This window comes from Lagenorhynchus albirostris, chromosome 7 (assembly GCF_949774975.1).
Source record: "Lagenorhynchus albirostris chromosome 7, mLagAlb1.1, whole genome shotgun sequence".
Taxonomy (NCBI): domain Eukaryota; kingdom Metazoa; phylum Chordata; class Mammalia; order Artiodactyla; family Delphinidae; genus Lagenorhynchus; species Lagenorhynchus albirostris.
The window spans coordinates 109,231,776-109,256,421 of record NC_083101.1 but is presented as its reverse complement, the minus strand read 5'-3'; positions in this window follow the sequence as shown (position 1 = coordinate 109,256,421).

Below are 24,646 nucleotides of genomic sequence, written 5' to 3'. Positions count from 1 at the left end.
ATTGACCTTCCTGCTGCGAAGAGCCCTTTAGGCCCATCTGCCACCAGGCTTCCCCGCCAGGGTTGCGTCTTCCTGGGGCCTGGCCAACCCTCAAGCAAGCCTTGCGCCTCCTGCAGTCCTCTGAGAGCAGGAGTGATTCCCCGAGGAAGAGGGAGAACCTGCTCCCCTCTAGGTCACATCTGTCATCTTGTCCCCAGAGCAGGGCCACCCGTGTGCCCCTGTGTGGCTGTAGCCCTTGTGATCACAGCTCTCAGCTCCCCTTTGGGGCCGCTCTCTCCACAAGGCTCATCCATGGGGAGTCCCTGTATCAAATCAAAGATGCACCCCGGCCCCCCCTCTACCCCTCCTTCCCTTTCCGCAGGGCTCAAGGCAAAACGCCTCCACTCACTTCAGGCCCATAAACTTCCTACAGCCCAGCATGTGACTTCAGACTTGTCTCAATCCCAGAATATATTTGGATACGGACTTCCATTTCATTTGTTTATTAAACTTCCTGACATGGGAGTTCTGGCAATGAAATCAAGAAAATTTCTGTCAGAACTGAAAGAAATTGAAAATGTAAGAGAAATGATCTAGGGGAGTGAGAATCTGTGCTTTCAACATGTCAGAAAACAGGGGAACTGATTAAAATACGATATATAGAAAACACTCAACAGAAAGCAAGCACGAAGTCAAAGATCAAGTAAATACTCCCAACTGCTAGGATATTCATCAAGTACAAGCTAGGAAAAAACAAAGGTAAAATACTGGAGTGAAATGTCAAAAGACAACGTCCAAGAGACAATTTGGTCAACAGAGTCAAAACAGGTAAGAGAAGAGAAGAAATGGAGCAAGATTAAAGACATTTCCTACATTTTGAGTATGCAAGAGGAGACAGGGTAGAGTAGGCTTAGGAACTAAAAACAGATGGAAGTTTAGCCAGGAGAAAAGGGGAAAAAAGGGAGCACGGCATAGACTCATTTCCGGAACAAGTCCAGAAAGGACTGATTCTGAGGGCAGTGGTGGATCCTGGGATGCACTCCACATCCCCTCAATGAAGCATCTTAAGCACTGGGGATGCTGTGGGCCTTCAGGGATTGCCGCAGATGGAAAGAGGGCCTTACCTGAGCTCACACCCCTTCCCAGGGCAGCCCGCAGCTGGTGACAGTCCAGGTCGGGGCAGACAACCCTAAGGGCCCTGCTAGTTCCACAGCCCCCTGAAGGCCCTAGGCCCTAGGTCCTCATGGTTCCTCCCCTGCCCTGTCCTGCTTTCTCCTCCTCTCCTTTTCTATGTGCTGGTACTAAAAGTATTCCTTAGTTGATACCCTGCCCACGAAACTCCATCTCAGAGTCTGCTTTCCTGGGAATCCAACTTGTCATCCAAGATATCTATTCTTAGCAATTCATTTGCTTATTCAGATGAATTTATATGAGACCTTGAAAATGAATGATGTCATAGTCTGTTTGGACTGCTATAAACAAAATACCGTAAACTAGGTAGGTTATGGACCACAGAAATTCATTCTTCATAGTTCTGGAGCCTGGGAAGTCCAAAACCCAGGTGCCACAGACTGAGTGTCTTGGTGAGACCCAGCTTCCTCATAGACAGCATCTTCTCGCTGTGTCCTCACATGGTGGAAGAGGCCTCATTTATAAGGGCACTAATTCATTCATGAGGGCTCCAGCCTCATGACCTAATTATCTCTCAAGGGCCCCACCTCAAAGTACTATCACACTGGGGATTAGGTTTTCAAAGCGTGAAATTTGGGGAACACAAATGTTCAATCTCCAGCAAGTAGTATGGAAAAGATGCTAAGCAGGGGAAGAACTGCTTTGTTCTTTGAAACTTCAAGGATTGTCTGGGAAAACCTGGTTTTTAATGTCATATGCAAGCAAAGTCAATAGTTTAAAGAAACAAGTATATTATAACTAAAGAGCTAAAGAGAGAAAGGAAAGGCAATTCTCACTTGAGGCCACTAACACTGTTGATAAATTCCTTATATGAGTCTTATTGTAAAGCCTGGTGTGTTTGGCAGAAATACGATGGACAAGGTCCAATATTGTGCCATAAAGAGATGACAGCAGCCTAGTGATTTAAGAGAAATAAAGAAGCAAGATAGAGAAGGGTCTATGTTATATGCCAGGGGGATGTATTAAACCCACAACAGTGAGCAGCCCTGATCCACAAGAGGAGCAAAGAGAGAGATGAAGGGGAAGTCCTGGTGAAGTTTAGGCCCTTAGTCTAAGTTTATTTATAAGCCCTGCAAAGAAGAAGGATCTCCAATGTTGGCTCGGGAGAAACAGTAGGTTTTGCAAAAGAGCTTTCATTTGAAGACACTCGCAAAGAAGGGGTGGGTAACTTATAATTAGAAAACAGTTTTACACTGAAGAAGCAAGTTCTGGGGTGAACTTTCTCTTCCACGGTTGGTTCTGGCTACTATTAAAAAAGTGTGTCGGGCTTCCCTGGTGGCTCAGTGGTTGAGAGTCTGCCTGCCGATGCAGGGGACACGGGTTCGTGCCCCGGTCTGGGAGGATCCCACGTGCCGCGGAGCGGCTAGGCCCTTGAGCCATGGCCGCTGAGCCTGCGCGTCCGGAGCCTGTGCTCCGCAACGGGAGAGGCCACAACAGTGAGAGGCCTGCGTACCGCAAAAAAAAAAAGTGTGTCATGTCAATGGCAAATTAAAGTGTGCTATAATATTGTATTAATTAGCATGAAAAGTAGTCAATGACATAATGAAAGAAAATTTCAAAACTGCATGCTAGTGACCTCATTAACATGAAATACTGTGTCTCCATGTGTGCATTTATGTACCCAGTTATCACTGGATAATGGAATGTTGAAGGATATTTTATATACTTTTGTACTGGTTGAATTTTCTATGACATCATACACAATCCATACAATGTTTAATACTGAGTAAATGATGAAATCAAAGAAGATGACAAAAAAGAATCAGTCTTGGGCCAAAGACTTTCCTGTGTAATAGAAACATGAAAACCGTAAGTGCAGAAAAGAAGAATTTGTGAAACATGGTAAAACATAAAAGGACAGAAGTTAAGAAAATCGCAACATTTTTAAATGGGAAAAAATTAAATGTTTGAGAAAGTGAAACTGTTGGGAGACAGTACGCCATGGAATGACCTAAGCCTTCTGAGTGAAGGCCAAGTTTGGAGAGGGTTAGAAACGGATCTCAACAGAGACATCCCGGGGTAGCAAAGGCAAAGCCCAGTTCTTCCACCCAGAGACTTTGGCTAACAGTCCAGGATAATGAGAAATCTCCCTGTCTCCAGAGGGGAGAATGGGCAGACGTCCCAGCAGCCCCATTTAGCTCAGAATCTCCTCATTGGGGATCTGCTCCTGGGATGTACTCTCACTGATTGCATAGGTACCATTGGGCCCTCATCACGTCACATCACTGTGGGGACAGGGATGCAGGAACTAGTATGTAATGCCTCTCTGACTGCTGATTTGCTGTAATAAATGGTCTGTGTCTCTGACTATGGGGTCTCGTATCCTGCTGTCAGGACACTATATATATAAAGCTGGGACAGGCCAACTTGTCATCTTTCAAGAAGAGTAAAATCTTAGACCCAAGTGTATATTATGTTATTTCCCTTGGTGTTGGGAAAAGAACCGTAAATATTTTGAATTTAATAACACTCTGATAATCAAATGGGAGCCCTGATAGTCGAAGACCCTGTGCAGATTTCAGGGCACAAGTTCAGTGACTCATAATCTTAAACTCAGATATGATGGACGTTGGTAGCTTTACATCGTTCAGATGGGATACATCCCTTACCGAGTTCCTGCTCAATAAATAGCTGTCAGATTTGACGCTTACGTGCAGAAATACAAATTGCATATTTATGCGCCTATATTCATAGGATCGCTGTGCTTCCCTTCAGCCTTCCTGTCTGCTCTCACCGGATGTGGTTTATTTTACTTTGTCCCCACCCTTCCTGCCCAGTGCTTGCCCACCATCTTTTCACCATGTTGTGAATGTTGCCTCAACCTTTTGGGCACCTTCCCTTGCTCTGAGTTTTGAGATGTTCCTATGATTTATTTGTCTGCGAGGCGTGTTTTTTCATCCCTAAAGGTTATCAGTTTTGTCCTGTTTCTCAGAAGGGCAAATAACAGCCAAGAGACACCACTGACTGAAGGGAGGCAGGGCTGTCTGTCTGTCCACCAGGCAGCCACCCCCTTTCACTCCTCTCTGATGACCTTGTTCCAAAGACTCCCTGGACCTTCAGGTTTCTCTCAGGTGCCCCACGAGATAGGGGCATATATTGGGAACTTGAATTAAACGTCAGGAATAGCTCTCCTGACAGTGCTCTGAAAAGGTTCCAGATACTCTGGCATAGTGAAAGCCAACAGTTGAATTCTCTTTACCTTCTTCATGTTGGTCAAGCTGCTCCCTCTTAATTGCTAGTTTTTCAATTTGCAGTCTTATTGTTCATTATGAGAAGAAACACTTTTGATCACTTTATTCAAAAGGTCCACATCAGAATATGCTCTAAAGATGTTTCCGGGAAAATGGACAATTGTTGCTTAAATGCACACTTGCCGGGAGCTTTTAAGAACGCCTAGTAAGTGCCTACATTCACATAAGATTCATTCCCATCCATTTCCATTTCCTAAACTGCACTTTGAATGCCTTTCTTTTTCTTTCTTACTGTTAGTTTCTTAACCTCTTCTCTTCCCTGCATTCTTTAAGACCTCAGCACTCTCCCTGTGTCAGTGCTAAGACTTGGGTGGAGTCTTCAGGAGATAATATTGCCTTGTCTCTAGGACGAGGGTGGGTGCTCTTGTCTAGCGGAACGTCTTCCACGTCTGAGTCTCACCCTACCCACGCTAAATATTCTAAAACAAAGTGTTCCCTCTTTTGTTCTGTTACTTAGTTTAACCCTCTGCTGCACAGTAGAGAAAGGAAGAGGGATGGAGAGGAGAGGTGAATCCCTGAAGGCAGCAAGGAAACCTGTCTTAGAAGCACAGGTGTGTGCAAGAGATATTATCTACATCAAGATAATTCAGGGAACTTTCTTTGAAATATCTACTCGGATTAGGCTGAGACAGGTTTTTCCGAGGCACACCTTGAGTTGCCCAGTCGCAACAATTTCCCCTTCTCCAATGCAACACAGAGAGGGGAGAATTGGAGGGAAACAGGCATCTTGGAGGTTATGGTCCAGGGTTGGGATTGGCAAAGTACTGGAAACCTGAATTGAGATGTCAGGGCATCAGGTCCTAGCTGAGAGTTAAATAAATACCTCTCCAAATTCACCTGGACTTGACTTAGGGACCAGCAAAAGAGAGGAAATAGTGAAGGATGATGATGAAATTAAAGTGCCTTTGTGAGGTCTGGGTTGGGATAAGATCAGGTGGGGTCTTGAGGCAGGAAGGATGTGGTAAATCCTTCAGAGGCAGGGCTCTGGGGACAACCAGCGCGGGTATGGGGGAGGGAGGCCGGCAGGCGGGAATCTTCATCCTGCTTTGTTGCTGCTACTACTCCTCTCACTCATTTCTTTCCCTCTAGCTCTCCTTCTTACAGTTACTCCTTCAGCAAACAATCACAGAGCATGTAGGATGCCTGAGACGCTGTACCAGGCAACATCCAAATCAGATATTCCTACCTTAGTAATTACCCTGTTATAGGAGATCACGGTCTAGGCCTCCATTTCCTAAACTATGTGAAAGCATCGTTACGGTTTCCATAAGCTACAAATAAATATTTTCTGACATTTTTTTTCTGTAGTCGAAGAAGTTGGGGAAAAGCCTATAATATGCCACTGCTGGATAATCACATTGTATATCTGCACAGGAAAGGTGCTGACATATCCAGCAATACAGAAATTTTCCAACTCATTATTTCATCAACGTTTGATCACAGAATTCAAAAGTATGAGAACTCAAAGTATGAGAACTTTGTTTCTCATAACAATTTGTAATAGTTTTTAAATTTTTTTTTTCAATTTGTAATATTTTAAACGAGGGGTATTCTTCAAACATATTTTCAATGGTGATTTAAAGTCTTTGTCTAGTAAGTCCTCTGGACTCCTCGGGGACAGTTTCTGCTGACTGCTTGGCTCACAGGTGGGCACTTTCGCACAGAGAGAGCTCTGAGTCAGGTCAAATAAAGGCCAGCTTGAGATGGGGCTGTTCGGTGAGGTGCCGGACAAGTTAGGAAGTGACAGTTCTCTGGGGACGGGGCTCCAAAGCAGTTCTGGCTCCTCCAGTGGTGGCAAGTCTCCTGGAGTTCACAGCTTCCCTGGTTGTGAGCTGTTTGGTTTTCAGGGCTACAGCAGACCTTGGAGAGGGAGTGGGATGAGGGCAAGTTAAAATGTCACAAGTCTTCCTGGGTTTTTGAGGTTCTGCCATTTTTCTTGAATAAACACTCCTTGGTTAGTTACAAGCCTGTGGCTAATTTCCAGAGTTCTGAAAAAGTGGATTTTGACAGTGTTTGCCAGTGTTCCTATTGCTTTCACGGACGAGCAGATCTCCAGAGGTCCTGACGCCACCACTCCCTGAATGCATCCCTTGGATGCCATTGTGCCTTTATTCTTGTTGCTCCCCATGCTAGGAATGCCCTTGTCTTCTGTTTATGCTGCTTGGAAATTTGTCATTTGGATGTCAAATGTCTCATGTTCAGTGTAGCCTTCACCGACCTCCTTTCCTTCCTTCCTCCCGGGCAGGATTACTTATGCCCCGTATGACTTGTTCATGCATTTTATAGCAGTCACCATGCAGCCTTGAGCAGAGCTGTTCCACTGCACATTCAGTTCTGGATGTTATGAACTGAATGTGCCCAGGGTGCATGGCTTACAGACATCTCAAAGTTGCCCGTGGAGTTACACAGTGAAGCATCCACGTGGCCACACCTGGGTGCCTTGCGTCCATCACCACCAGCTAACATGAAACACTTAAGACAGAAGTAAGGTCTAGTTCAAAGTTGTTCACCTAAGATTAAATCTAGAACTTCTCTAAAGCACATACTTAATCATTTTTAAATGAATGAATGAAGACATTTATGTGGAAGACAATTTTTCCATGGACCAGGGCAGGGGGATGGTTTTCGGGATGATTCAAGCGCATTACATTCATCGTGTACTTTATTTCTATTATTATTACATTGTAATATATAATGAAATGATTACACAACTCACCACAATGCTGACAGGAGGCGGAGCTCAGGCAGTAATGCGAGCGATGGGGAGCGGCTGTAAATACAGATGAAGCTTCTCTCACTCACCAGCTGCTCACCTCCTGCTGTGAGGCCCGGTTCCTAACAGGCCACGGACCAGTACCAGTCCGTGGCCTGGGGGTTGGGGACCCCTGTTATAGATCATAGACAGGCTCTTCCTCAGAAAAACTTATCATGTAGGATATAAACAAGAAGTAAAAAAATAAGTGAACTAAATAGAGACCTATACTGCCACGGGTTAGGAATAAAATTCCCATTATTTCCACAGCAAGGGAAAAGGATTAGCAAATTCATGCATTCACCTTCTGTTTATTATGGGATTTCTACTTAATTCATGCTTTAGGCCTTAATTATACACGCTTCCATATGTCTTATTAAGAAATCCTTAGGTTGCAAGAAACAGAAGCTGCCTAGAGGTGGCTGAAGTAATGAGGAATTTTTGTAAAGAATCAGAGGTATTTCACAGAAACCAAATGAACAACTTGACCAGGGCCCCTGAGGAGACAAAGTCAGAACTAGAAGGTCCACAGCCAAGGTCACTCGTCCCTCTCTGAGACCATGCTCTCGGATTCTCGTTCCTCTTCTCTGCACATCTGCACATCTGCTTTATTCTTTTCTTTCTCCCAAAAGACCTCCTTTGTTCTAGGGCAGCATGCACAAGGTCACCGTAGCCGAGGCTTCAAATACTCTGTTAAAGCATCTCAACAAAACTAACCAGAGTTGCTGAGTCCCTGTTTTGAATTCCTACGAGAGTGAATCTGCGGGACAAGCCTGGATCAAGGGTGAACCACTTGGCTACGTGGCTGTGCTCGGGGGCAGGGTTATGTGGCTCACTTGCTAGTGACTCAGCCACGTCTGTGGGAGCTGGCTCACTGGAAGGAAATGGGCAGTGAGGACAGGGCTGCAGGTGATGGTAGTTTAACTGGATCGACACCTTTATTCGTCTGGTAGGGCTGCCATCACAGAATACCACTGACTGGGTGGCTTAAACAACAGAAATTTATTTTCTCACAGTTTCAGAAGGTAGAAATCCAAGATCAAGATGCCAGCAGGGTGGTTTCAGGCGAGACCTCTCTTCCTGGCTTGCAGACAGCCGCCTTCTTGCTAATCACTTGCCCTTTCCTCTGTGTGCCCTCAGAGAGAAACCTGTGTTGCCTCTTCTTCTTCTTATAAGGATACCAGTCCTACTGGATTAGGACCCCACCCTTATGACCTCAGTTAACTTTAATTATTTCCTTAAAGGTCCTATCTCCAAATATGGGGGTTAGGGCTTCAACATATGAATTTCAGAAAGACACAATTCGGTCCGTAACAGCATCCCAAAAGGTACCCACTATGCCATCGAAAATGATACCAGATTTTAATTTCCAAGTGTAATGCAATGGCCACTAATGGACTAGAATTGTTAAAGTCTTGTTAAAGAATAATTCATGAATTACGTTTCCTTCTACATGACCAATAACCTCATTTATATGCATGGAGAATATGTGGTCACTTATATTCAATTCTCAATTATCCATACTAATGAAAATGTAGAGAGTATATTCAGATGACTGAGAAATGAAAAGTACTGTTGCAACTGCTCTATTCTAGTAATCAAATGTCCTATAGGAAGGAACAGTACCATTTGGAGAACACGGCATAACTTTGCTGTGCCTTTCTTTTCTTAATTGAGTAGGAAGAGCTGCCCTACTGGAGTCATGTAGCTCTCTCCATGCTGTTTTATTGAGTAAGGGGGAGGGTAGCACAGAAAGCATGAAACTGGGCCTCAAAATGACAGAAGTGGGACTTCCCTGGTGGCACAGTGGTTAAGAATCCATCTGCCAATGCAGGGGACATGGGTTTGAGCCCTGGTCCGGGAAGATCCCACATGCCGTGGAGCAACTAAGCCCGTGCATCACAGGTACTGAGCCTGCTCTAGAGCCTGTGAGCCACAACTACTGAAGCCCACATTCTCTAGAGCCCACGAGCCACAACTACTGAGCCCACATGCTGCAACTACTGAATCCCACACGCCTAGAAGCCCATGCTCCGCAACAAGAGAAGCCACCGCAATGAGAAACCCATGCACCGAAATGAAAAGTAGTCCCCACTCGCCATAACTAGAGGAAGTCTGCGAGCTGCAACAGAGACCCAACACAGCCAATAAATAAATAAATAAATATTTAGAAAAATAAAAACAGTAAACTGTTTTTAAAAAAATGACAGAAGTGAGTAAACCTGGCAGAAAATAAAGAAGACTCTTTATGGGATGAGGAGGTCAATTTACACACATCGTACTTATCATACCACTCAGAGGATTGTATCTGAGCTTTAATGGGGCCAAAACCATCCCCCTTTAAACAACTGCTGCTTCACTCTGTCTCTGAAATCCATTCACCCAAAGCCAGAGACTTATTCACATACCACTTGCGTGCCGCTCTGAAAGCAAACATCCTAATATCATCTCCGGAGCTTAGGGATACCGTTTTGCTCCCTGGAAACACTGCTCTGTACTTTCGGTCCTCAGGAAGCTAGTAATCCGGAAACACAGTTAAATCTTGAGTCATTCAGAGCCTGCCCTGAGGAGTGCTACCCTGACTCTGCTGTGCCCATTCTCTACCAAAACAAGGGGAGGAAACTAACACAGACCGAGCACCTGCTGTGCAGCAGCAATACATCATCTTACCTACCCAGGACACTCTCATTTCATGTAAAGCTACTACTAGTCAGACAACCCCTTCAAATACAGAAAATAAGAAATGACTAAAATCTAACGTATATGTCAATAAATTACTAGTTATAACTTTTATGGTCTAGAGCTCTACAGTACATGAAGTGTAGAGTCGTGGTTGGGAATAAGGGCCCAGGAGTGAAAATGTCAAGGTCCAAACCCCAGCTCTACCACTTCCTGGCTGTGTAACCTCAGACAAATCACTTAAGCTCTCTGTGCTTCAGTGTTCATGATCAAAACAGGGATAATAGTAAGGTCTACTTCACAGGTGATTGGGAGGAATAATGAACAAATGTAAATGCTTGGAGAATGTATGGCACATAGTGCTATGTTCGTTTTGCTCTCATTTCAATTTCCATTACTTCCACGTTAGCTACTATGGCAGGCAGACTCTGAGAGGGTCTCCACCATCCCCACTTCCCGTATTCACACCCTGAATAATCCCTTCCCTTTGAGTATAGGCGGAACCTGGGTGTTGCTTCTAACCAATGAAATACAGCAACGGTGATGGATGTCACTCCTACGATCAGATTAATAAAACTGAGCCCCCTATGTTGCTGGCAGACTTTCTCTACAGCCTTGTTGGCTTGCATTAATGATGCAAACTTCCACATTGGAAAGGCGCACATGGCAAGGAGTTGAGGGCAGTTCCAGCCAACAACCAAGTGGGAAACCAGGTCCCCAGTCCCACCACCCCGTGAGCTCAGGAGCAAATCTTTCCCCAGTAGAGCATTCAGATGAGACCCCAGCCCTAGCCAACACCTCAACTGCAGCCTTTCAGAGACCCTGAAGCAGAGGCTCCACCTAAGCTGTGCCCGGGTTCCTAGCCCAAAGAAACTGCATTAAGAAGTGTGGATTGTTGTAAGCCACTGCATCTTGTGGTAGTTTGTTTTGTAGCAGGGGATAGCTAATATACCTCAATAGTGCAAAACACAAAGTGATTGCTCAGATAAATATTCATTCTCTCTCCCTTCTCAGTTATAGTTATATGTATATTTTTAAATGTGGTTTCTTCCTGGAAATCATTCTTTAAAGCATTGTTGATTATAACACACTGCTCCAAGTTGGCTAATATCTCTTGTGGTAACTGTTATTCTCTTGCTTTGATTCAGTTTCTTCAACAATACTAACAATTCCTCAGGAAGTACCTACGTGTGGCATTACCCATTTTATCTCATCAGTTTTCACAAAAACCCTGAAAGGTAAGTGTCATCACCTCCATGTCACAGGTCAGGGCGCTGGTCTTCTGAAAGAGTAAACCCCTTTTCCAGGGCTATAACTAGATGCTCTAAATGCTCCAAAAAGGAAACAAAAGGAAAAGCCACCAAGGTTTATGCTCATAGCTGTTCTCAAGATAAATACAATTTGTATACAGAGAGTGCGCAAAAACCTCCAAGATGCAATTTCTCTTCTTTCGTCATTTCTTTCACCTAGAAAATCCTCATGCATCAGTGAGGATTCAATCTGTCCTTCTCCGCATATCACTGCAATCAGGCAATGCTCTTGCTGAAGCGGAGTGATATCTACTAGGTGCCCTGTGTCAGGGGACATCTTCAGACACAACCCTATCTAAAGAAAACTAGCACCAGCTCAGAGTCGGGCCAACCGCTATCATTACAATATGCAAAGAAGCCTCCAAAACGGTTTTTCTAAGTTAATGCTTAGGCGGAAACAGAGCTGAGATTTATGCCCACAAATATCAAATTCAAAATTATGGTTCCCATGACAGTCATAACTTACCCTCAAGCACACAGGTAGCACTTTTAGTTGTTAGGTTATAGTGGGAATGCTGCAGCCGAAAATATACGTGTGATATGTTCAGATTGCAGCTAATACAAGACTGGTTAATGGAGATTTCCTTTACTCTAAAGTTGTTTATCTTTACATGTAAGCTGATTCACTGCAGTGTGATTTTGGCACTTAAAGAAATGTGCGTTTCAAAGTCAAGGGGGTCATAATGACTTGCAAATTTAAATTAGTTAGAGCTTAAAACAGGCAGTGTCTGAGCTCAGCACTCAATGACAGGTAGTGGGAATAAGGTAACCTCAGAGCACATTCAAATATTTAAGTTAAGGAGACTCAGGGAGAAAGACTAGTCTTGTTTATACGGTAGGAAGAAGCCTCAAGGTTAAAATAAACCACACATATTAAATGATATGCATAGAATATGCACATTATACTTCGTGTCCTAATGATCCAGGTACATGCATACAAGTCTTCCTCTAAATACGTTCACGCATTTACAGTCATTCTTGAAAAACAGTAGAAAGTGGATATGAACATTTAATCTTGAAAACTAGCATGTCATCGTAGGCCTGGGCCTGAAAATGAATTTGGAAGAAGAAACAGGACACAAGACAAAAGGAAGCCTTATATATTTAGCCTTCCCCTTCTGTTTGGGTTCCTCGGGTACCAGTGGCTACTTGGGGAAAATGACACATGACTTGCCTTCAGTGGATGATTAAATTATCTGAGTCCATTGCAGACAGTGCTGTAGAATGTGCCTGAGACACCGCACTTTGGGGCTCTTTATCCTTGTAGAAATGTAGATTTCTGAAACAGTGTTTGGATATCCAAATTCTTCTTTGTCCATTAATACTACATGATCATACATGCAAAGATATCAAACTAGGCTCACACACAGACATAGCAGGGGTTTTTATCTTCACTCAGCGTTTGAACTATGTGAACACACTGAGCTCTGGAAGGGAATGAGAAGAGATCACTCAGGAGTGATAGAAAGATCTGGAATATTTTAAATGGACAGGAAGCATGGAGCGGGTAACTTAAAACTAGCATTTTAATTGGTCTTCCCTTCAGCTGTGAATACCCAGTTATCAAAATCTTGGGTTTCAGAAAATAAAAGTTTGTTTAAAATGAACCAGACTTCTGAGATCGGATCCATAAGGTAATCTAATCACATGCACGCACCTGTTTTCCAAAGTTTCATTAGACGAAAGACATATTTTAAGGCAGTGGTTCTCAAAGTGTGGTTCCCAGAACAGTAGCTTTAGCATCACCTTGGAACGTATTAGAAACGCAAATTTCTCCAGCCTCTTCCTACATCTACTGTGAAACATAAGAGAGAGTACCATCAGTAGAAAAACGTGTTTGATACAGAAGACAGACTGGATGGACACTGAAAGCAATAATAACAAGAGAAAACTGCACATCTTATCACAGGCAGGAGAAAAAGTCTGCTAGGGTAGCAGCAGTTCAGGGAAAGGATTATCTTATCAAAGAAAAGTGGTGGGAGTGGGGTTTGGGAATGGGGGAGGAGTGTGGGGAGTCTGTGTTGATTAATCCAGTGGCTGCCTTGGCACACCCAGGCAGGGCTGACCACTCTCCTGTGTCCCTCCCTCAACCCACTGTTGCCAAGCAGCAGGCAGTGGTGGCCTTTACCAGTTATAGCGGAGGGTTTGGGTTGTACCAGTAAAGCAGCGCTGGGCCCCAGCTGGTTACTAATGGGAAAGATAAGTGTCCCACACCAAGGACAGGCGGCTGCCTCTCCCTAACAATCATCATTGACAAGACAAGGTCACCTCTACAGGTAGGCAAGCAGGGATTCTTAAAGAACAAGAATTAGAATCACTTGAAGAAAACCAACACCATGAGAGGAGAACCAAACTCCATAAGCAGAGGACCTAATAAAAATAGTAGAAATGAGCTAATAGAGCAATCAGAAGAGAATTTCAGACTCAGTTGTGTTAATCAGGGATGGCAAACTGCTTTGCTTAATAGAAAATCCAACTGAATCTTAGAGGTTTCTTTTTTTGTCATATAGAGAGTAGGATGGAGGGGGTAGCCCGAGGCTAATGTAGCTATTCGGTGATGCCTTCAAGCATGTGTGATCTTTCCGTCTTTCTTCTTTGCCACCTTAAAGAGTGGCTTTAGGGCTTCCCTGGTGACGCAGTGGTTGAGAGTTCGCCTGCCGATGCAGGGGACGCGGGTTCGTGCCCCGGTCGGGGAAGATCCCACGTGCCGCGGAGCGGCTGGGCCCGTGAGCCATGGCCGCTGAGCCTGCGTGTCCAGAGCCTGTGCTCCGCAACAGGAGAGGCCACAGTGGTGAGAGGCCCGTGTACCGCAAAAAAAAATAAAAGAGTGGCTTTAGTCCTAATGGTCACAAGACAGCTGCTGGGACCCCAGACCACACAGCTGCATCCAATGAATGAAAAAGAAGGAAGTAAAGAAGACAGCACCAACAAACTTGGCCAGAATTATATTTCATGACCTCAGCCAGGTGCAAGGTTTTATAAATTACAACACCTAGAATAGAGAGAGGCAAGGTTGTAAACCTACAGAGTACCTGCCACATGAGTATAATTATTATATTTGGAAAGATTTAAGAAGATATTGCATCTGTGAAAATTTTATATGTAATTGACAAAATTAAAAACCCAGTCAATGGACTGAATAGCAGAACGGACAGAGCCAAGGAGTAAATTAGTGAGTTAGGAAATCAAAGGGAAGAATGTTAGAAAAATTCCCAGAGCTGAAGTCTTTTGAAAGACTCTGAATTTCAAGCAGGAAAATTGAAAACTATTCTTGGAGGAATTTCAGAACACCAAAGATCAAATGAAAAAAAAAATCAGAAAAGCTTCTAAAGATACAAAGCAGGTTGCTTATTCATGTTAGCTGAGAATAAGTCCCCTCCATTGTCTGTCCCTCTGCTCTGCAATCACAAGTTAGCAACGCAGCCCCCGAATCCAGGACTACGTGGGTTGATTAAAGATTTCCACCTTCAAGCAGATGGCTGCAATAGTACGGTTAATACCTAGATACTACGTGAGCTTTGCATAGGATAGGAAACAAAGAGCAAGTGAATCCTTTCGCTGATCTCTATCATGCGGTCTTTCCTTTACTGAGTCAAAAACATAAAATTATGACATGAACCAGAGAGAGGTAGGTAGCTCTATGTTTAGCAGACATTAAAGCAAACAAAAGTACACAACATGGCGGGGAAAAGACGGCAATAAAAAGATGTAAAAGATTTGTAACAGACTAAAAGAAATTAGATATTGCAATATTAATATTAGAAATAATAAAATGTAAAGAAAGAAGCATTTGCTGGCTTTAAAAAGGAACACATTTTTATATTTATAAAAGATGCAAACCACAAGGAATATATAACAGTAGTAAACTTTTGCGTACTTATAAACACAACTGTGAAACCTATAAAGCAAGAGCTGATAGTAAAATAAGAAATGTGAGATTTTGATATATCTCTCTAAGAAATAGACCAAGTAGACCCAAAAGAAGGTAATAAAGTTGATCTAATTTATATTAGTTCTCATTCTCTCTCTCTCTCATTCTCACTCCATTTCTCACTCTTACTCTCTCAATATCAATAAAAGCAAATACACTGGAAAGGCCAATAAAATAAGCAAATTTTGGAGAAGAAAATAAAAGACACAAAATAAACAGCATTAGAAATTAGAATGTAGCATGCCTTGCATATAGACAAGATTCTTTTTTTATTATGAGAAGATAAAGTATAATTTTGCTCCAATAAACCTAAAAATCTAGATCTCATAGATGATTTCCAAGGGAAAAAACTGACTCAGAACTACACTGAAAACCTTAAAATATCAAAAACTGTAAGGAAATTGTAAGATTAAAAAAAAACCCTAAAGTATACCAGAACTAGGATGATTTTAAGGCAAGAAAAGAATAGATCAAGAAAAGAATAGTTCATTTCTACACCACATAAACCAGTCTAGAGTGTAAAAAAAAATATGAAAAAGCTGGCAGCTAATTTTGACACCAAAGCTAGAAAACACAATACAAATTAAAATGCAGGCTAATGTCACTTGATGAACAGGCCAGAGCAGAGGGAACCTTCCAGCTTTTGTCATTGGTCTGGATTTGGCAAAGGCTAAGACATAGAACATGTGACTTGGGGAGCGAGTGAAGCATGAAAGGAACTTCTGGGGATATGAACCTGGGCTGTTTATCCTCCTGTGTTCCCAACGCTGATTTTCTAGCAAAATGAAAATAATTCATAATAATAGTGACGATGATAACTCCTCAAGTTTGGAGGTCATTACCCGTCCTCACAGAGTCATACGTGAATGTTGGGCCCCTAACAAAGAAGGAATTGTCCAAACACAAATATGTCTTTCCATTAAGCAGGCAGATTCAGACCTTGGACTCAACCTAGAGTCCATATTACAGCAAATCATTTGCAGATGTCTGTGAGTCGGGGATGTGCCTAGGAAGGAGTGGTGACAGTCTTCTGTGGGATGCATCACCTAGTTGGGCTCGTCCAGTGACATTCTAGGCCTCCAGGTATGGCCTCAGAGCTGGGAGTTGTCCTGGCAGGGCTGCAGCACACAGCAGCTGCCTGCAGAACAGATTCAGAGAACAGCTGTTTGTCTCAGAGAGCGGCAGATAGGAAGAACCCTCTGCCTGCCGCCAAAGTCAGCTGGGATATCTGCTATCCTTGCAGATATCAGGTCTCTATTAAATATGTAAGTTAAGGGCTAAAATGAAAACTGAAACGAACCCACAATGTTTTGGAACAGTCTTCAAACATTCCAATCGTAGCCGTGCTTGTTTTAATATAGCCAGTCATCTTCTGAGGCTCAAAAGGAATTTCCTCCGAGCAGGAAAAGTCTGAAAGGGAGTTCGTCAAAGATCCTTGGGGAAAACTCTGTTTGCTAGCAGGAAAGGAAAGTTCAAGATGCCTGAGAGACCACACTGATGAAAAAATACTCTCACCTGTCAGGGCAAGGGGAGGTCATCGTGGGTCGCAGTTTGAGTTAAAACTCCTGCTCAAAACTCAAAGAGCAAGAGGACCATTAAAGACATCACCTTGCGCAGCAAGAACCCAAGAACACACATCCACACACAGAATTCGCTGCACGCGTGTGCATGTATGTTAGTGCAGGCGTGATGTCCAAAATAGTTCACTGCTATCACGGCATAGGATGATCACGGCATAGGATGACCACGCCTCCTGGTTTGTCTGGAACAAAAGGGGCTTCCTGGGACATGGGCCTTTCAGTGCTAAAACTGGGACTGGCCATGGTGGGGTTAGATCACCCTGTGTCAGGGCGCTAACCACCCGGAACAGATGCCTGCTCTACACAACCCATGTGGCCTTACTGGTACCATATCTGACTTCTCATCCTCAGGGTCTGAGGATCTGAGCTCTGGGCAACGTGCAGTCCTGTGTTCAGTTCCCCAGACGTCTCATGCTTTCTCCTGCCTCCGGGCCTTTGCACAAACTCTTCCCTCCACCTAGAAAATCCCTGTAACTTCCTGCAAGAAGACTTCGTCACCCTTCAAAAACGGAATGGGTCCATCTCTGAAGATTTTCCCTAGGACTCTAGACTTTCTCCTATATTCAGAAAGTGAGGGAAAAGGGGAAGCAGAAAGAATTCCACGGAAGCAAGTTTGCTCCTCTCAGTTCACTCATCAACAAGGAAGCATCGGTGAACGTCTCTCCAAATGCCCACTCCCCAAATTCTGAATCAAAATCTCTTCATCACAGTCGGTAACCTTCCCCAGGGGCTTCTGTTCCTGCTGCCAGGGCCTGAGGCAGGGTGGAAAAGCATCTGAACCTGACGATTTGAGGACCAATAATGAAGACCCGCTGTTTCTGTGGGTCTGGGCTGCAGGCCTGCTCATGAGAAAAATCGTTTTCATTCAGATTAGATTAGGTCACGTTGTCTCTGAGCAAACAGTTGGCGTATGTCCTTGAGAGATGCAGTCAGTCATGGAGGCTCCAGTGACCAGAGCCCTCCCAGGTCGGCGGACTGAGCCAGACCTGGAAGGACTTGGTGGCCCCTCCCCTGCTCCTAAGGCCCCGCCCTCCCAAGGCCAACTAGAGTCTGCAGGCCCCGGGGAAGAAGCAGAGGTGAACACTGGCCTTCTGGGGAAGGGCGCAGACGCAGATGTTCCTGCAGCCACAGGAAGAAGGTGGGGGTGTGACCTGAAGATAGAACCAGGTCAGGGTTGGGGGAAGGCCCACGGGGACTGGATCAATTAGGGTCCCAGCAGGAAACAAATGGCCCACGCAGAGAAGGGAAATTCAGGAGAGTTTAATAAAAGGTCTGTTTACAAAGGTGTGGGCAGGGCATAGGGAAACCAGAGATTAGTGCGACTCCCTGGGCTGGCCAGGCAGGTGTTACCACCCTTGGGTGAAGGGAGGGTGCGGTTACCAGAACGCAGAGACAGAGTGCTGAGTGAAGGGAGACAGCCACGCGACAGGGGGTGACACCAGACACCTGGTCGCACAAAGCAGAGGGGAGAAACGCAGGGAAGGTCTGCGGGGCAAACCGAAGGTGTCTGGCACGTGGACACACAGGGTGAAAGCCTGGGTCTGCGGTCCTGTCCTTCAAAGCTACAGAGAAAGTTGCAAACTACTTAGAACTTGAATCTTGGTCCTTTTCTTAAAATTTTATTTATTTATTTTTCCCATGGGGCACGCGGGCCATCCCAGTTCCCCAGCCAGGGATCGAACCCGTGCCCCCTGCACTGGGAGTGTGGAGTCTTAACCACTGGACCACCAGGGCAGTCCAGAATCTTGGTACTTTTAATCTCTGTTAAAAAGCATCAGAGAGACCGCCAAGGTGAATATCCTGGCTCTACCGGGAACTAACCGTGTCACCCGCGGCAAGTTCTCCCCCTCTCTAAGACCTGGCTCACCCACCTATCCATAAGCACAATAATAATACTTATTCAAGACTGGATGAGATTCAGCAAAGCATCCCCCATAGTGAACGGTGCTTAATCAATGTTAACGCTAATTTTCCGGTTATCGCTGTGACTGTGTTTTGATAAATATTCCATACGCTGTGTCATCTGATGTTTTCCTCTTGAAAAGGCTAAAGGGCCAAGGGAACAAGGAGGAAAGTAACAGAGGCTTCTCTGTCCCGTTCCCTCTGGCACCAAGAGAAAGAGGAGTGGCTGGGTCACCGGTTGTGCTAAGACACAGAGGCCATCGAGGCAGGCGAGAGGCCCAGAATGTCAGGCACCAGAGGGGATATTTGCAGAGGCATCATAAGGCCCAGCTTTCCAACTGTCTCTCATAGGTTCAAGCACCCACCCCCAGGAAAGGACTGGGAGGCTCACACACCCCTGTTATACTTAAAAAGGGAAATAGACCAGAGAAATGAAATTGAATTTATGTACAACAATCTATGCATTACACAATGACGTGAAAACTCTACAGCAATTCAGTGGTGATCTTAGCACACGTCTGGGAGAGCAAAGAAGACAGGAAGCTTGTGACAACAAAAAGTCACCGTCTGCACGAACTTTCTTTTATGTAACCACTTGGGAGAAATGTCATTTAACTGTTCCCTATAGTTTGGAAGCATAGGATTTTCTCCTTTATATCCCACCTTAAGTATAATCTTTTAGGACCTACTGTATAGCACAGGGAACTCTACTCGATACTCTGTAATGACCTATGCAGGAAAAGACTCTAAAAAAGTGTGGATATATGTACACGTATAACGGATTCACTTTGCTGTACACCTGAAACTAACACAACATTGTAAATCAACTATACTCCAATCAAAATTTTTTTTTTAAGTATAATCTTTTACAGTAAAACTTCCTGTTTTGACAAACTGACGTAGCTAAGTTGAAAACAGAGAATGAGTACTGGGCAGTTGCTAGCGTTCTGTGGGTCCCTGGATCACTCCGTTCAGCGTCAGAGAACAATGCAGGTGCAGAGAAAGCAGAACAGAATTTCTGCCAGGAGATTAAGAATGAACTGGGAGCACACAAAGGACTAACACCAAGGACATGCGTGACGTGAGCCCTGGGCTTAACATTGTAGTCTTTGATATCTTAACTGTTTTGATTCCAGAAACTTAAGCGGACATTGGTAAGTCGTATGCTCTTTTTTTTTTTGGATCATTGGTTTTGGAGTTTTGGCTTCTTTAAAAGCAGCTTCATTGAAATATAATTCACAAAGCATACAATTCACCCATTTAAAGTGTACAATTCAGTGGTTTTTAGTATTTTCACAGGTATGTGCAACCATCCCCGTTGTCAATTACATTGTCATCACCTCAAAAAAAAAAAAAAATCCCATCCCCTTTAAATATCACTACTTTGCCTCCGCAACTACACCTTTCCCCTGCCATAGACAACCACGGGTCTCTATTCTGTCTATATGGATTTACCTGTTCTGGCCATTTCATATAAATGGAACAATATAACATGAGCTCTATTGTGACTGTCTTCTTTCACTTAGCATAATGTTTTCAAGTTTATCTATGTTGTGGCATGTATCAGTGCTTCACTCCTTTCTATGGCAGGATAATATCCCATTAAATGGAGATACCACATTGTGTTTACCTATTCATCAGTTAATGGACATTTGGGTTGTTTCCACATTTTGGCTGAGATGAATAGTACTGCTATAAACATTCATGTATGAGTTTTATTATGGATATATGTCTTCATTTCTTTTGGGTAGATTTCTAGGAGTGGAATTGCTGGGTCATATGGTAACTCTATGCTTAGCTATTTGAGAAACAACCAGACTGTTTTCCAAAGTGGCTGCACCATTTTACATTTCTATGACTCCTTCGTTTTTTCTACCACTCTTAGAATGGTTACAATGGGAATCAACCTAACAGCTAAGTGAAAGTACAAATTACTGGGCTGGTGTCTATGCCAGTCACATCCACAGACAATTCTTCTCCGGAATGAAGATTCTATTCTCACTTCCCCACCCATCCCCATTGACCAGCGAGTCACTGTGAATCTTATGAAGATTCAAATAAGAACTGTGTTGTCCTTTGTAGTATCTCTGTGAGATGAATTCATCTTATTTATTTTATTTTCAAAAGACAAGTGAGGGGGCTTCCCTGGCAGCACAGTGGTTAAGAATCCGCCTGCCAATGCAGGGGACACGGGTTCGAGCCCTGGTCTAGGAAGATCTCATATGCTGCGGAGCAACTAAGCCCATGCGCCACAACTACTGAGCCTGCAATCTAGAGCCCGTGAGCCACAAGTACTGAACCCTCGTGCCACAACTACTGAAGCCCATGTGCCTAGAGCCTGTGCTCCTCAACAAGACAAGCCACCACAATGAGAAGCCTGAGCACCACAACAAAGAGTAGCCCCTGCTCACCGCAACTAGAGAAAGCCCGCATGCAGCAACGAAGACCCAATGCAGCCAAAAATAAAATAAACAAATAAATTTATTTTTAAAAAAAACAAGCGAGATAGGCAGGAAGGGCATGACTATCTCCACTAAACTAATCAGGAAACAAAAAGAGGGGAACATTTATAACCTGCCCTAAGACACATTTCAGTGATGATGCCAGGGATAGTATCACATATTTCAATCTCTTCCCTCCAGTAGGAAAGATGATATTATCATAGCAATGCAAGATGTATGTGCTACCAGTCAAATGGGTGACAAGAGCCAAAATGTAATAAGAGTTTGTAAAAAGTGAGAGCAGTTGGAAGTGTATTAGGGAAAAAGGAGGAAGATACAAGGAAGATTTCCTGGAGGAGAAGAGAAGGTGGTACTGAGATGGGCCTTGGAGCACACATAGGAGTTTGAATGTGTTAAGGTTGATTGAAGACACTGCTGGCTTACATAGCAGCAAGACCCACAACTTGGAAAATAAAAGCAGAGTCAGGGAACGTTGGGTAGTCCAGTTTGAGTGGAAAATATTCTCTCATGTTTAGTTAAGAAGTAATGGGCAATGGGTTTGAATACAGATATCAGTAAAAGAATCTGGTCTCTATTCAGTAGGCAGTTGAGAAAAACCAGCAAATTTTTCTGAAAGGATTTTCGTCATCAATGTGGTGCTTTAATGACACTATTATGGCAGTACCGTATGGGGAAAAAAGTAAAAGGATTGGTAATGGGAGTAGAAAAGCTAGTTAAAAGACGATCGAAACAGACCAAGTGTAAGATAACGAATGTCTATATCAGAGGTGCTCAACCAGGAGGTGTTTTGTTCCCCAGGAGATATCTGCAATGTCTAGGGACATTTTTGGTTGTCACACACTGTGGAGCACTCTGGCTTCCATTGGGTGGTGACCACGGGTGCAGCTGAACATCGTACAATGCACAGAACACCCTACAACAAAGAGTCATCTCTCCCACAATACCAGTGGTGACAAGGCTGAGAAAACCTGGTCTGAATCAAGGTAGGGGCAGTGAAAATAGAAGCAAATGACAGTTAACAGAATTATTTTCATGGAAGACGTTATAGGATTTGATGATGAACTGAGTCTGGAGGCAACAGAGAGGGAGCAGGTCAGAACTCCATTCTTTCACTGTGGAGGCCCAGGTTCCATCCCTGGCTGGGGAACTAAGATCCCACAAGCCACATGGCCAAAAGAAATGTTTTAAGAAATTCATAGGAGAAATGTAAGACCGGTCACTATAAATCTCTCAGAGGAAAACATAGGAAGAACACTCTTTGATATAAATCACAGCAGATCTTTTTTGATCCACCTCCTAGAGTAATGGAAATAAAAACAAAAATAAACAAATGGAACCTAATGAAATTTCAAAGCTTTTGCACAGCAAAGGAAACCATAAACAAGACGAAAAGAGGGAGAAAATATTTGCAAACGAATCAACCGACAAAGGATTAATCTCCTAAATATATAAACAGCTCACGCAGCTCAATATTAAAGAAACAAACAACGCAATCCAAAAATGGGCAGAAGACCTAAATAGACATTTCTCCAAAGAAAACATACAGATGGCCAAGAAGCATATGATAAGCTGCTCAACGTCACTAATTATTAGAGAAATGCAAATCAAAACTGCAATGAGGTTTCACCTCACACCAGTTAGAATGGGCATCATCAGAAAATCTACAAACAACAAATGCTGGAGAGGGTGTGGAGAGAAGGGAACCCTCTTGCACTGTTGGTGGGGATGTAAATTGATACAGCCACTATGGAGAACAGTATGGAGGTTCCTTAAAAAACTAAAAATAGAATTACCATATGACCCAGCAATTCCACTACTGGGCATATACCCAGAGAAAACCATAATTCAAAAAGACACACGTGCCCCAGTGTTCATTGCAGCGCTATTTACAATAGCCAGGTCATGGAACTAACCTAAATGCCCATTGACAGACGAATGGATAAAGAAGATGTGGTACATATATACAATGAAATATTACTCAGCCATAAAAATGAACGAAATTGAGTCATTTGTTGAGACGTGGATGGATCTAGAGACTGTCATGCAGAGTGAAGTAAGTCAGAAAGAGAAATACAAATATCACATACACATGTATGTGGAACCTAGAAAAATGGTACAGATGAACCAGTTTGCAGGGCAGAAGTTGAGACACAGATGTAGAGAACAAACATACGGACACAAAGCGGGGGAAACCACGGTGGGGTGGTGATGGTGGTGTGCTGAATTGGGCGATTGGGATTGACATGTATACACTGATGTATATAAAATTGATGACTAATAAGAACCTGCAGTATAAACAAACAAACAAACAAACAACTAATACTAAACCTTCTTTGGGTTATTCGTATGGAAATACGTTAATATAAATGTTTCAGACATTACATGAAATTTCTAAAAATCTTATATGTTCTGGTATAATGTTATAAGTCATAATTCTAGTTATTACTCTAAAATGTATATCTCAGAAATAACTAAAAAAAAAAAAAGGAAATTCATAGGAGAAAGGAAGAGTGTGTTGAATACGTTTTTATCTTCTCAGTACACCTTTCTTTGGAAACAACCTCCTTCTCAAACTGTAATGTGATTTGGGTGGGGAAGATCACACCCTCAACCCAGTCCAAGCGGTACTTTCCTGACCTAAGTCTAGCCAATCAGAATCCACCACAGACTCGGTCTTCCCAATGGGTCTCCAGGTGGGCATGTGACCCGAGCAGACCAATCAGAGCTCTTCCCGGAATTCTACATATCACACCTGAAGCCAGAATTAAATTAAACAAAGGCAAGCAGAGCAGAGCAAGGAGAGAGATAAGACACAGAGACAAAAGCAGAATTTAGGTGATATCATTCAAGCTCCTGGATCTGAGTGTGCCTGAAATACGAGATTTAGATTTCCCAGTTCGATTAAGCCAATACATTTCCTATTTGGCTTCAGCTAGTTTGAGTTGGATTCTTATTACATCCAATAGAAAACAGCTAATAACAAAAGGATGAGATTAGTTTTCAATGTGTTACCAGATGGAAGATTCATTAATTAGGTTATAAGTGGGGAGCAGCTAGAATTTAAAGGACTAGGTTAGGTTTAGGAGCTATATTCTGGAAACTATTTCTTTACAGGTGACACTTAGATGCCAGAATGGTTATGATCCTTTCGAAATAGGCCAAAGGAAAGAAATAAGACTTGGCATTTATTTTATAATTTATAATAAAATAAAAGGAATTTGAATTACTATTTAAGAAGTCTAAATTATTAAATGGTGGTCATTCAGAAATAGTAATCCTAGTAAAAATATTGGAAACAAGTAATCTGTGAGTTATTTTGAACTATTTGTAGTTTCACCACATGAGGAATAGCTTTGAGTTTGTTTGATTCTGGCCTATCAGTGTGGTAATCATTCGCCTATTTGCTCTTAGATCTCTTTCCTCTGTGTCCCTTGCTCTGTTTGTACCACAGAGGGTTGATTTCTGCAAAACACACTGCCCAGGTTCTTTGCCAGTTGGCTTCTGGTCAATTTGGCCAGTAAGAGTCATTGGCAGGAGTGTGGGGTATGGCAGGTGGGGAGAAGCCAGAGTTCACCTCCCCTTCTTTCCCTGCTTTGGCCAGTATTTCTG